Raw genomic sequence first — 15,669 nt, forward strand, 5'->3', positions numbered from 1 at the left:
AATCAATGCATCATATAAGCTCATTGTCAAACATTAAGCAGTAACAGAAGTATGAAGTAGCATCAAATGGAGCTACTCAACTAAAGTCTAATTTGTGTAAATATACTTACATTCACAGAGTTCTATCGGGTGTTTGAATGAATGGTGTTTGAATGAATGAAAAATGTGGGGTTGTCAATGTCACGTGAGATTGTAACATTGGACTGCGTAATTACGCAACGATTTACTGTATGTATCCTTTAATTCATTGTTAAAAGCATCATCCATGAACATTAAAGTTTACCGAGTACCCTCCTGTACATTACGAAGTCTTTGGGGCAGCAGAATATGGGAGTAAGAGGTCAAGTGCTTGAGCAGTAACAGACTCTTAAAGCAGGAAAGTGTCTGTCATCCGGAGCATCTTATTCAGATGTTTTCATTGATCCTGCCACTTGTGTCCCTTCACTGATACAGCAGTATTGACAGCTGTATCGCTATGGTAATTTACTCCTCAGGCAAGTGCGTGCAAGTCGCCGTCCCCGGGCTGGAAGATAAATACATACGAGAACCACACACAAGCACGCACACATGTACACATGCCTTATTATAGGCTAATAAGATGAGCATGAAAGGTAATGTGTAATGGTGGGGGGGGGGGGGGACCATGTCAAGTTCAACTGGAAGGAGTAGGTTGAGTGGGCTGTGTGTGTGTGTGTGTGTGTGTGTGTGTGTGTGTGTTTGGGTGAGTCACTGGTGGGAAGAATGCATCTTGTTTCAATGCAGGCTAATGTGAATTGATGTCACAAGCTGAGAGAAGGGCAGACAAAAAAATGCGAAGGAGCTGACTGAGCTGCATTATGGGGCCAAGGAGGCATCGGAGGAGGCAGGACCCCATAGTGGTGCGACGTTCTATTGGATTACAGTGTTGGCTCAACAATCTGCCAACGTCTAATTAAATAGGCCTGCATTAGCTTCCTCCACAGCGGGAGGTGTGAGAGAAGGACACTATCTCATTCTGAAATGGGATGTAAAAATAGATCTCGCAACTTGGCCCTCACTCACACTCCCCCCCCCACCCCCCTCCCGCCCTCCCTCCTGTGATAACGCTACTTCTCAGTGTGCGACAGGCTCTCCCTGTCTCTTTGAGTTTCTCACACTCTTGTTTTTCAGAGTCTTTATGTTACTCCTCTAGACGTCAACTAAACAAAGACAGTAAGTGGCTGTTAGAATTTGTCAGTGTATTTGTTGGTGTTACACGGCATTTAATGCAAGATAGTGTTTACGCAGTTGTTTCCTTGATGACTTGTAAAGCGTACAGTGGGAAGAATGGGAAACTGTTTTGCTTCGACAAGAGTACATCTTTCAAAAAATCGTTGAACACCGGGTTTCTGTGCAGGGAGCAAAACTTTTTTTTCCCTCCCTTTTTTGTTTTGCAATGTAACAAAAATTCAAGGAAGTGACACACGTATCGAGGATGAATATCGCACGCATCCTAAAATAGCTGACACTTTCTGTAGCAGATAACCGGGTGTGTTATGGAGCGGAAGAAGGAAGCGAGCTGATTGAAAACAACCGTATCTCCCAATCGGCACGGATAGTCATAAGATTTGAAATTGTGACCTGAATCCTCGTTGGAAAGTTCCAGTCTGACATTGGATTTTGACTCTGGCGAGGAATGTTGGGGAGGGGGGCATGAAAAAGTCCCACAGAAAGAGACGGCAGAGTTAAGAGGACAAGGGCAGTGATACGAGCAGAACAGATAGAGAGAAGAGCACGATGGAAGAGGCAGACGGAGGTGCAAAAGACATGAGTGTGCCAAAGAGGCAGCACTTTGTTGAGCTAAAGCATGTTTGAGAGACTGCCTCTTATCTTAATGGTGACAGGGACCCTTTTAAAGGGTCACATGTAACACGCCGTGTGCTGGAAGTGCTCTTGTAGGACCACCTAAGAGACGCCGAGAACGGGAGCTGGTTTGAGTTAAATACATGGCAGCAAATCTTGAGCTTGAAATGTAATGACTCATAGACCTGCAAGGGTTGATGACAACAACTCCTGGAACTCTTGACTTGAAACAAAAGTCCACAGCCTGGTTTTCTCCCCCCCATAATTGTGTTTAGGCAATGTAATAGCAATATATCTTCTCATAAATACTCTGGAAACTGTACAGACAGTCAGAGAGATGTTGACTTAAATCCAATGTCATTTGTGAGGCAGAAGTTTGTGGTATTGTGGTATTATGATGCATTATATTGTTAGATGAATCAACTATCCACTAGGTTGAAACAGCTAGCCTGGCTCTGTCCAAAGGTAATAAAATCCACCTGCGAGGACTTCCAAAGCTCAATATTCATTAACGCTTGTTCCATGTTGTTACCTACAAGAATCAAAGGGTGAAGCAATGATTTTCTGGCGTATTCTTTGGCTCTAAGCAGTTGCCCGCCAACCAGTGTAGACTACAGGAAGTCACTGCATCTGGCACATAACTTCCCGAAAAATGGCAAACTTGAATTTTCACACTTTCTTTTGACAGATTCAACAAACTAAATGTTGATGAATGAGTTTTAAAGATGCTGGTAGGTGTATTTCTTTACCTTTGGACGAAGCCTGGCTCGCTGATGAAATAAACGTGATTACACTTTATTGGTCTATATGTGGCGACAGGTTACATGGAAGAACCTAAGCAAGATGATATTCTGGTGCCTGCAGAGCACCGTATATACAGACCTGCACCACTGCTGATAAAAGCATGACAATAATCTTTTTTTTTTTTTTTTGGAGTAACTTGGTTTGAGACTTGTTTAACATGTTTTATCTGCAAAAATTGAAAATTCTAAATGACAGAGATTACATTGAGATTGTTTTTCTGCTGAGCCTGCATGTTCATAAAAACATGAACGCATTCACAGAAGCCTTTTCAGTAACTTCCAGCATTTTTCACTCACACAGCACCATCCTTTACGAGGCATAATTGTGAGCGCTGCGCTGCTGCTAACGTCAACGCTTCTTCATATTAGTCACGTTTGTTTCCTTCATTGTCTAAAAGCCTGTTGTTTTTTTCTTTTGTGAGTGGGTTGGATAAATATAACACCGCCTCTATGAGAGAGCTTTTAGAAGATTGCGATGAAGCAAATGTAATGTATCTTTATAAAATTTCCTTTGGGTGATATTTACGATCCCAACACTCATATCACAGTGATTTCCTCTAAATACTATTAGAAATAATTTGAGGAAACAGCAACATACTGGAGGAACTGAGCTTCTCATACAGCCGCCCGCTCAATGACCAAAATATGAAATTAAAACCTGAGTTGAGAGCCTGCAGACACCAGCGAGACAGTGTAGTGTGGTCTGGAGGGGGTGTGCGGACACAGAAGAGATCCGAGCACTGTAAAAACATATCCCTCCGGCACCATTATATAAGCATACATATGGGACAGCAAAAATGGAAGTCGACACTTTAAATGACATTATTATAAAATGCAATACTCCTGGAATGATCCCTTATTAAATTAGGCCCTATGATCCAAGATGAATTTCCTGCTTCCCTAATCCATCAAGAGGGGAGTATTAAAAGATAGGCCTCAACTGGCATTAGAAGCTCACTCTGTCTTGACTTTCATTATTCTGCATTAGGGTGCTGCTGGGGGAGAGCCTCTTAATGAGAATTACAATGATTCACTGGCCCCGGCCCCACTTCTGACAAGTCAAATATTAACTCCTCAGTCACAGCTGTCGGAATTAAAATACTTTGTAGCCGCGGACGTGCTAAATTCAATTGGCCTTTTATGTTCCTTACATGGCTGACCCCCGTGGGGCTCCGCCGCCTCAGTCGCCACTGAGACGGCTGTGACAGAGCAAGACGAAGAGACAGAGAGTGTACACACAGTAGCTTGTTCGCTGCACACACACACACACAGGCAGGCTCACACACACACACATACACACACACACACACACACACACACACACAAACAAACATGTCTGTCCCCTGTGTGTCATTCTGTCATCTTCCCTCGCTATCGCTCTACTCTCCCTCTTTCCCTTCATTCTGTGTTTCTCAGGCCGTTTCCTTGGCAGACATGTTCTCTGTGCTGTTTGTTTGATAGCCAGTGTCAGCTACTGTCGACTATACTGTCTGTGTTGCGCTACGGTCTCCCTCTATTTGCAGGGCCACAGACGCGCACACATAAAGGCTCCTCACCTGTTGCCTGCCCTTCTGTTTTGAACAGCCAAACAGATTAATAACAGAACGAAGCAGCCTTTTCCAAAGAGCAGGGGAACTTTACTTCTAATGGTATTCCCGTTTACATGGAGACAACAAAATCAAATTTAAGTTTGACCTTTAAAAGTTTTATTTCAGTTAATTTGCACTCACTTAAGAAGAGGGCTAGGGCTCGCGGACCCGCACGCCACTCTGCCTTCCAAATTCCTCTGCGTATGCACCAACGCATGCTGGGCGGTTCCTCCGCCCGCCCGCCCGCTCGCTAGCTCGCTCTGGCCCCGAGGTCATGTGCACTGACGGTTAGAGTGGGGAGGTTTTCTGACTTTTGCCTGCCTCTTTCCCCAGCAGCATTTCTGCTCTGCTTGCGTTGCCAGCACAGCTCTGAATCCTTCTCCCGCTCTGTTTGAGCTCCTTACAAACAAACAATCGATATCACAGAGAGAGAGAGAGCGAGAGAGAGAGAGAGAGGGAGAGAGAGAGAGAGAGAGGGAGAGAGGGAGAGAGAGGGAAACTATAACTGCCAGTGACCCTGCAGTCTGCAAATGTTACACTTGAAATCGCTGGGTTTTTTTTTCTTCAAAACACACATACATGCCCCGGGACATGTCACCTCTCCCCTTTCAAAAGTCAACTGAATGAATAAAGAAATGGATAGAGCTGATAAAGAAAACAAAAAAAACAGCCAAATGGAAGCGAGTGGAGGATTAATTCAGTGGGCAGATGGGTCTTGGTGTCAATTTGAGCTATTCTGATCCACTGAATTGAAACCAGGGCTTCAACCAAGCCCCAAACAAGTCACCTTTGACCCTCATGACAGACATAACACTGGTACTCTATATTCATTCACTTCCTCTGCACGCTTTGTTTTGACTAAAACCACTTTTCCCTTTACTGCTCTGGCCTTACTTTAAAACTCTGCACCTTAGGTCAAATGATTAGCATGCAGCAATATACGATGGGCTGCAATAGACAGCTTGCCCACTGCTGGCTATAAGGTACAGTGGTTCTATAGTGGAAGTGCTTTGTACTATACTTTGTAACACTTTAAATAACTTTTAGCTTCTTAATTAAAAGTATCAATGCATTATTGACCCGGGGTTAGCATTAAGGTTATTAATTACCACCCAGAAAGTAATTATTTCTTGTTGAAAGCATATTTCATCGAGTATCGAGTTTCTCCGTGCCTTTGGGGAAAAAAGTATCTCATATTAAGTAAGCTATTAGAGTTAAAAACTGTTCTGACCTTAGGATTGAATATCGAACATTTTCATGGTTCTCATTATCTAGTTATAATTAGCTTCAAGTCGTAGCAGTAGCAGCATTCAAGTGTTGAGAACAAAAGTAAGCAGTAGGTTGTATTAAAATTAATGTTTCCTGACGAGATGTGCATAGACTGCTCCATTACTGTGTTTAGAGGCTTCGGTGGGAAGTGATTTAGACGATACACCTGCAGTCTACCATCAGTCACTCTTTTAGAGTTAAATAAGCCATGTGAAGGACTGTTATCCTTACTGGCTTAAGCCCCCATTAATCAGTCCACTTCACCTGTCAATACAGCCACTAGCTCCCAATCAAACAACCATTGCAGCAGAGAGCATCCCAATAAGGGAGATCTTTGTTTTTTATTGAGTTAATCACCCAGCGTACACACACACACACACACACACACACACACACACACGCTGCCTCTCAACAGACTGGCACCGGCAGTGTATATTGCTCTCCTAGTGTGTGGAGGAGTGCAGAGTTCAGGTTCAACACACATTGTGACACGGGATGTGGAGGAGGCGTAGGCTTAAATGATATTATGAAATTGCTTTGCAATTAGGAGAAGGATCATTGTTTAAGACTGCCCTCGGAAGGTGTAGCATTGATCTATGCAAATTGATAGCCAATGAAAATAGTACCTGCTCATTGTGAGCGTCATTATCTCCTGATTTATGCTATACAGCGGTGAGCGAGGCTGAGGCGAAGGACCGCGGTGATGTGATGGACTGATGTGTCATCTGCAGCTGGAGTTGGAGGATATAGCTCTGAGCAGGTGGGAGTGAACAACCCTCTGACAGCCCTTTTCAAAATGACAAAATCCATCCTTTGGTATTGATCAGTTGTTCGTCTGTCTTTCATCGGGCATCTTCAGAGCCTCCCGTCCTCTGATCATCCCTCCTCAACCTGCCCAGCCGCTCCCTATTGATCCTCGCTGGTGATTGGTTGAGGTGTAATTTGAGATGGACATTGACGGATGAGTGCAAACTGTTTTTCTTTCCCTCTCTTCTTCTCCTCTCGAGGGTGATGAAGTCATAATGCCAGTGACAGAGCCAGACAGGGACCAGTCGCAATGGAGCGCTGGCCCGACTGACCTTTACAGCCGTTGTAAGATGTTGGCTGGTCTGTCGCGATGCCTCCCGGTGCTCCGTGGTCACAGTTCTCATATACAGGCAGCCAATGTGGACTGAGTGGAGAGAGAGAAGAAGACATTAGGCTGTACATTAGCTGCAGAGTTGAGGATATCTGAAATTAAAGATTGGCAAAAGTATCTAAAACAAGTGACAACTTGGAGAATGTCAAATTTAGGATTTAGATCATTTTGATTTGCATACCAGGGCGGACACACTCTTTATTTTACATTTATATTAGAAAATTATGCAATACCACAGAATATGTTCAATGAGAGAGTTTTTTATATCCATTGCCAACATTTTTGAAATAGTCAGCGCATGGTTATGGTGTACTATGACATGGTTAAAGTAGAATTGTCATTTGTATTGTAACAAGGTATCAAAAACACTTTGTTGAGTCCAACACTGGGTCAAAATAACCATATTTTAGTGTAGTAATATAAGAAATAACACTAACACTGGGTCACTGGTACTAAGCACGGATTCATTGCAAGGCCATTGTATTAAAATGCATTAGTTTTACCTAAATGTACCTCATGAAACTGGTTGTTTTAAGCGTAGGGAGACTATTCTTGACCCTGTCAGGAAGATATTGTTGTTGTCAGATTGGGAGGCTGAACAATAAAGAAATATAAGCAAAGAAAAAGACTTTAGTCTTTCTAAATTCTTTCAGAAACATCATATATGTGTCTGCTAACTTACACTTCCATTAGACCCATAGACTGAATATAAGAAGTTGACGAACATGAACATCAGCATGAAAATAAGTACCTAAGATGACAGAAACCATCTTTGGGAATAATAATTTGACGTGTACTATTTTCTGTACTTGCCCATGTCCCATACGCTAACATGGAGGGGGTGGGATTTATGACCTACTGCAGCCAGCCACCAGGGAGTGGGGGGGTGTATATCACAAGTTTTATCGCAATACACTATTATATTGATTATTTGGACGATGATATTATATTTGCTGGTTCATCACAATGTCTGTCCCAATATTGTTTTGATTGGATTCTATTCAATGAGACAATATCATATGTCCATTCAACAAAATGATTTAAATCAACCCAAATAAAGCAACTAAAATGTGATTTGACAATTCTTTCTGGGCTCTGAAGGCATTTAAATGAGAAACAATCTATTCTTTGTAATAAAAGGAATACAAATAGACCAGTTGTTCACTACAAAGTGCAACATTTCCCATGTTTGCCCTGTTTGAATGTTTAGGAAGGAGGTACTCTTGGACGGAAATGGTGACACTGACGAGCCAATGGGAAAGAAAACCCCAGCATATCCTAAAGATGGCAATATGTTTTGATGGATCAATGTATCGTTACATCCCAACATGGGGGGCGGTTGAGATGTTTTGGTTTCACTTTTGGGGGCAGTTAAATCGTCCATCTTCATGGATACGTTGCTAACATAGCGTGTGTTAACTGTCATACTTACTGAGTGCAAGCTAATAAGTCATCGCAGTATTTTTCTTCCTGTATCAAGTCATAAGAATTACAAAATCAACTGACAGTGTGATGATATGCTTCGTCACTGTAAATTGTGTCTTGTCATAAAAGTCTTAATTAAAGGGAAGCGGCTTTGTATCCCGTAGGAGGTATATGTGCAAATGAACGATGCTCCCCACTAACCCGCCGGCGAAAGTCCGCCCTTGCTGGCTGATGAATGTGGGAGCTCTAGGCGCCGGTAACACAGAGGGGAATTTTGCTATATGTGAATAAAATAAGCAACCAAAAAGCTTTATACATGCCATTTTAGCAGATTTCTTAAAATGGCCTTTTCTGTCTGTGATTACAGCCAGACATCCCGTTTTAACAGCATCACTGTCCCTGTAATTGCATGCATATTGGATTTTAATAATGCTGTAGAATATTATCAGACAGTGAACACGCTGATAACGAGCCTTGTGCTTTGACTGTTTGACAACTCAATCTTTCACTGCCGTTTACTCTGCCTAAAGTCATTACACGCGGAAGAAGGAGGAGTGATGGCTACATTTAGAAAAGAAATCATTGTTTGACTGCATGTTATACCGTCCATTTCTTCTTTCCTCCATTTCTCAACAGCCTTTTTCATTTCATTCAACCTGCAACACCGTGTGACCACATGGTAGTCGAGCAATCATTCTTCTATAAAGAATTGCTTGTGCCAGTGGTTAAACAGGAGACATTTTGATGAATATTTTCCATTTGTTTAGCAGGCTTTGAGCTAAAATTAGATGGCCACCTAGACAGGACAGCAGTGACTTTGGTTTCCCCGCCAGGCCAGTCCGATGTGCACACAGACACACACACACACACACACCAGTTCCAGGGGGGAGGAGGAGGAGGGAGGGAGGGAGGTGAGGGAAGGAGGGAGGGCTGGTGCGGGAGTAATTTCAGCGGATTGTGAGCGGACAGTAGCTCCGCTGGGAGAGCTGGCAATCATGGGGGAAACAATGTTTACATCGATCAGCTGTCAGGAAGATTTATGGCCTCATTTTGCTGTAATGGAGAATTAGTGGGGAGATTATCAGCGACTCAACACCACCGCTTGTTACCCATGTCCAGGCCTGGCAATTTGTCTCTCCCCAGGAGCGGCCCAAACACTTGTGACAGCACCAGCACTTGCCCTAATTCAATCAAGAGAAAATGTTGGAATTAATTTGTTACAAGAAAATTTAAATATGTTCCAGTTGAGCGGTGGCCTATAGCCACTTGGAAAAAGCAAAGGGGAAAAGGGAGAAGGGGAGAGAAAGCGTCTGATTTATTGTGCTGGGCAAGATATTGATCCAGTTCGATCCTGGCCTGCGCGCGGAGGGTTTAATGTGTAATAATTTCCAATTTAAAGCTCCTTCTCAAGATCATAGCTGTAAGGAGAGAAGAGGAGAAGGCAGGTCTAGGATGTGCAGCCAGCCCGCTGATTAAGGAGCCTGTTGCTAAGGCTTTGCCAAAAGCTCTGTTTGAATGTAAATGTGAGGTTATCTGTCCCGGCATCTCCCATGTGCCTAACACAGACTTTATTTGTCTGTCATGAAGACGTGCGCGAGGACAGGCTGGCTGCTCAGGCCGTGTAATAACACACGAGTAGGAATAATTCAAGATGTGTGTAGTAATTTACACGGCCGGATCACAGAGGGTGAAATGCAAACTGTCGATGGCCGAAGATAAACAATATGAGGTTTTATGTGATGTCTTGCCTGTATAGTAAACACATCATATGGAGGATGATGTGGCTGATAATGAGAATGAAATTACAAAGCAGAACAAGAAGAATCTCATAGTGTTTTCCCGTGACCTTATGCAAGCCTGTGGGGGCAGAGTACTTAGGTGGTTTGGGTTCGGGTCATCTATTAAGTGAGTGTTTTGTGGGTTTTGTTCAAACCCTGCTAAGGGGATACATGATCACCCTTAACTACCCCCTTCCTCAACCCACCCAGTCTCTCCCTCCACCAGGACCCCGAGGGCCGCTGTCAGCACGCTGACCTATTGATCACGCTGTCGGTGTGCTGCTAAGAGTCCTCAATGTGAGCGGGCTAAGGTTAGCAGAACACAGCAAGATCGCTGGATAACCATCGGATACATCTGCAGTCACATGACACTGGGCATGTCACTCGATGCTCGGCGTTGGATTTTATTTCACAGAACATTTCGCTCATGGTCTGAGCTGCCCTTTATCTTATTCGGCATACTTTTACCAACAAAAACAAGCCAAAGAGAGATGTAACCGTGTATTTGCTTGATGACACAAACCAGTGTAGAAATATTAGTTTATATGAAGTGTGTAAAAAAGAGTGCATTAAGTGGCTAATGTTAACTTTCTTTATCTCCCCTTATATACTGTATACCTGTGCCGTATATGAATGCATATATGCAGGTTGCATGATCCCTGGAGTCTTCTCTATAAACCAGATAACAAGCGTTCTTTGCTGTTGAAGCGGCTAGCCCACTACTAACACAAGAGCTGTTGGAGACCTCCTGGCTAAAGAGAGAGCGCCGAGACAGCGGGCTCAAAACACACACACACACACACACACACACACACACACGCACGCACACACACACACACGCACACACACACACACACACACACACACACACACACACGCACGCACGCACGCACGCACACACACACACACGCACACACACACACGTTTTCTCTGAACTCTACCTTTGGGGGTTCCGTGCCGAACCAGCAGCCTGTTAAGAGCGAAGCAACAAATAAACGCCTCACTTCCCTTTCCTCTCCCTCCATCTCACTCTCTCACTCTCTCCGTCTTTCCATGCATGTGTATGTATGTGTGTGTGTATCTTGAAGGCCGTTCCGGGCCAGGGACTCAGTTAAATGAAGAGGAGAAGCCTGTTCCAGCGCCATGACCTCTGCAGGCCACATTCTCCTCCTCCTCCTCCAGCTTTGTTTATTAGCTTCTCAAGGCTTTTTCTCTTTTCCACTCTGATTTCACATTTTTCTCTGTGTATGAGAAAATAGTCGACAAGACACTGTCTGTTCCCCGACTGTTGACGTTTCTGTGAAACAGTTCTTACAAATTAGTTAACAGGCGGGCTCTTAAAAAAATTCAATGCATACACATTAGCATGAGTTAAATGATGCCTAATTAATTTCCGCTGCCATGCATAAATTTGGGCTGCCTTCCCTTGCTGCCACAGGAGACCAAGACAAGGGCGATGATTTCCAGGCTTCCCATAAATAAATGAATAAACATCGAGAAGGGCCAGAGAGAAGCTGGTCTCGCAGAGTAGCCAGGTGTGCAGGGTTAAAGACCAACTATGTGGGCGTACGCGCGCGCACACACACACACACACACACACACACACACACACACACACACACACACACACACACACACACACACACACACAACCACGCACACACACACACACACACACACACAGCAGGAGCAGGTGCAAATACAAATGATCTTTGAAACTCACTAGAGGTGCCAGGCTAAAGCACCAAGGCACAGCACTAAGTGCACCGCACAGCAACACATACACAATGTTAACAGCATCATTTCTGAACATCACACCTCCAGAAATACAAAATGCTTGTCACCGTCACGTTTTTTTTTTTTTTTTTTTTTGTGTTTCTCGTTATTTATTCTACCTGAGCATCCCGCTACATCCAAATCCCACAGAACTGTTGAGAAGAGTGTATGGAGTGGATGATAGCAGTGGCCTCTCTCTCGCCTAATTTGTAGTAATTGGTAGCTCATTAGGTGAAGCAGGTCAGTGTCACAGGGAGCAGGCTGTCAGGGCGTGAGGTTAATAACAGAGAGGAGACAGACAGATAGATTAAAAACTCTGCCGTCTGCCATGCCTCTCCTCTGCTGGCTTGTCTCTAGCCAAAGGTCCGGCTGTCCACCATATGCAGAGCTCTGGAAATATCTATCCCAGCACCGCAACGAGCCTTCTTTATGGTGAAATGATGGTAATGTTCATCACATTGTTGTTCATGGGATACAGTAGTTGCTTATAAAGCAAATCCGTTTTTTTGAACTATTCACAAGTATTACGTTGAATTTGTTATAACCATTTACATTCCCAATGTGTGGTCAGTTTATCCAAAGAACGCCTGTTTGGAAATTTGCTGCAACGTTTTTGAAGACGTGAAGGAGCTGCTGGCAGGTTGCCTTGACACCAACCTGGCCTTCAGCAAACTTTAGAATTCAATTTGTTAAATTAATTGCAAACCGCATTCACGTAACTTTTGTTATTTACTGTATATGCAAATCTATGATTTTAACAGTGAGGTGTATTGAACTACACCAGTACTAGTGACAGCACCGAACATTAGTGGAATCATTTTCTCATGGTATCCCATATGAGAAGAATGCAAGCGCAAATGAAAACGCTGGAAGACCCTCCTGCGGAAGGACTACAATTCATTTAAAAAGAAGGAAATTTGGTGAAAGTTAATCATTTATTTGTTTTCTGTAGACCTTTGTTTTTATGTATAGGCCATATCGCCCCGCCCTGTTCACTAACAACCATTAAAGCAAAGGAAGCATGGCTTGCGAAGCATAGAAGTGCTAACACTAATGACGTAATGTTAGCTCCATAGGTTTTTTTTCGAAGAGACCTCCTCACCATCATGAAATAATTTGGAGGCGTAGACTTAACATGCTTTTGATGAGCTTCAGAACTGGCTGCTGTCTCAGCATTTACGCAGACATGGGAGTGGTATTGAAGGATCTAACGCAAGAATGCGTTAAATGCTTCAAATATCCCATGTAACACGATATAAGTAGGTCATTTATGCTATTTACCATTTATTTGGCATGAAGGCTAGCACTGAAGGCAACCATCTTGGAATAAATGCTCCCAAGTTAAAATAACTGGAGTTTTTTTTCCCCGACAGCATTCAGTGACAGGAACAGTGATGTCACATTGCGTCACCGCATACCTGGTGTCTGCACGCTTGTGTTTGAATATGTGAGACAGTGTAGGAGTGGGTTTGGGCTGCTATTTATTTCTGAAGAAATGACCACAGGATGCATTAAGTGAGATCTAGTAGTAGGACAAGGGAGCATGAACCTGATAGTGAGAGGACAGTAAGATATACAGACCTGCACTTAGCGTGTGGCCTGGGAGGACAGCGGACGGCACTTCTACATCCAGGTGGTTTGAACTTGAGACAGAGTCCTACCAGTCCTACTGTAGCGTGTGTGTGTGTGTGTGTCCACTTTGTGGAGAAAACAGCTCCTAATGGACCACATAAAGAGAGTAACTGTGTAACTTAAGAGAGACGGCTAAATGAATGAAACTGAGCTTGTAAGAGCTCTTATGGTTATGTAAATCCAACCCAAGAATCTTTTTTTTATTTATCCACCTTACCTTTTCCCATCATAACTTAGAATGGATTACTGTACCTAATTTAGATTGTGTTTCATCAATTTTCTTTTTGCAAAGATTCAAAGCTCTGGCTTGAATTGTGGGTAATTATCGGCTGCCAGTTTCCCCAGACATAATCGGGTACTTTTGACAGGTGAGTTATTAAATTGTCCTCTGTACCTGATAAACATATTAATTTATTTCAAGATAGATAATTTCATCAATGCAGGAGTCATATCATATATGGAGTGGACTCCAGAGGTACCCTCTCCTTTTTAATTATACAAATATCACAGTCGTCAAAATGACAGATTTTTCGACATTTAGATTCGTCAACGCCTATTCTCCTCCGTGAAGTTTTGATTAAAATACAGCAACATTGCTCACACAGTAGTGTTGCTTCACAGAATCATTTTCATAAGCAGCGTTTGTTGTATTTGCCCGTGTATTGTATTCAAAATATCCAACAGCTATTCACAAAGAGAACTGTCCTGAATCAGATCTCAGCCAATGATTGATGAATGATTGAGCCTTCAGCCAGCTCTCACATATACCAGCTCTTATAATATGATCAATATCGCCCTCAAACATGATTCTAGTCCAGCATCTATTTGACTTGAAAATATTGTATTCTAGTTATGAAATTACTCATGGTGTGCTCTACACATTGCTGAATTAGTCATACATCTTTAAAGGTTCAAGTATAACAATGCATCCACTAAAAAAACATCCACGCAAACAGAAAGGTTGTATGTCAGTCACAATAGGCCGTTGTGTACGATGGCAGAGAGGCCTTTTCGAAGCCCCGACCCACCAACAGATATTGTGTATGCTCTCTACATGAAATTATGGCTACCATGATTAACTTTCCTGCAAATGAACTGCCGTAGTTGCTGGTCTTTAGATGAGAAGCGACACTGATATTGTGTCTGTGACAGAGGTGAGAGATCTATGAACGATGGAATATCTCCGGGTTCAAACTCATGGCACTGCTTTCATATGCTGGTTAATTCTGCCACATCCAGCTGAAGAAAGGCACCTCTGGTATATCTTATCTGAGATACACTGTACAGGATTTTCACCTCACAGTGACCGTGCGTTAGGTATTGCCAGTACAAAGGTTAACGATATCTCCATTAGGTTAGCTCTAATAGAGAATCTGTTCAGGGAAAGAGAGAGAGAGAGAGAGCATGAGCCTAACTGAGAGAAAATACATTTCCCTCTGGTAGATCCAAATGACCGCAGCGCACAAGCACATTAGCAACATACAGCCTTTGTGCATCCAACCAACAGTTTGTATCTTTATTCTTAAAGCACTTATTTGAACTCACAACCACAGATGGGCTGCTTTACAGTCGAGATTTTGCATTTTGCGGCGTGATAATCAGCGTTGACGTACACACACATTCCAGCTCGCATCTCATCGAAGGAAGAACGGGACGACCGCACTCGTTCACTAAACATGCTGAGTTTGTACAGAACGTTGACAAAATGAGAAAAGAAGTCAATCCCCCCAAAAAAAGGGAAGCGGCATTAACATTTCCCTGGTGTGGAGCTACCGTCTTCCTGTTGTTAAGTGTTTCTGGCGACTGTAAGCTGTGTGTTTGAGTATGATGACCCTGTAGAGATAGACCTCGGTGTGTGTATACACACAGCTGTGTAGCCTCTGTGCAGGCATTGTTCCGCAGATTCAAATGTTGTTCCTGGACAAAAAGATATCTGGGATCAGCTCAGATGTTTATCCAGCTCATCAGCTGTGTTAGTTTTAGTAGACACAGACAGACATCCAGGCACACACATGCACAGGCAGCCGTGGGTCACGTCCAAAAGACTGTCAGCCAAATGACCGAAGTTTTAAAGGAATAGTTCAAAACAATGTGGGAAATACGCTTACTGGCTTTATGGGGGGCAGTTAGATGAGAAGGTGGTGTATATCTGTCCGTTAAGTATAAGGCTGCACTGCCAACAGCTGCTTAGCTTAGCTAAGCTTGGCATAAAGACTGGCAGCAGTGGGAAATCGCTAGCCTGACTTTGTCCAGAGGCAACAAAATTGACCTACAAGCACCTCAAACGCTCACTAATTCACTCAATATATGTGTTCAATCTGTACAAAAACAAAGTGTAAAATCGTTAATTTGCTGTTTTAAGATGGGCCAGCTAATGGCTCTGAGCAGTTTCAAGGCAACCAGAGAAACCTGTGAAAATATTTGTGAATAGTTGTTTT

The sequence above is a fragment of the Melanostigma gelatinosum genome (assembly GCF_949748355.1).
Source record: "Melanostigma gelatinosum genome assembly, chromosome: 7".
Taxonomy (NCBI): Eukaryota; Metazoa; Chordata; class Actinopteri; order Perciformes; family Zoarcidae; genus Melanostigma; species Melanostigma gelatinosum.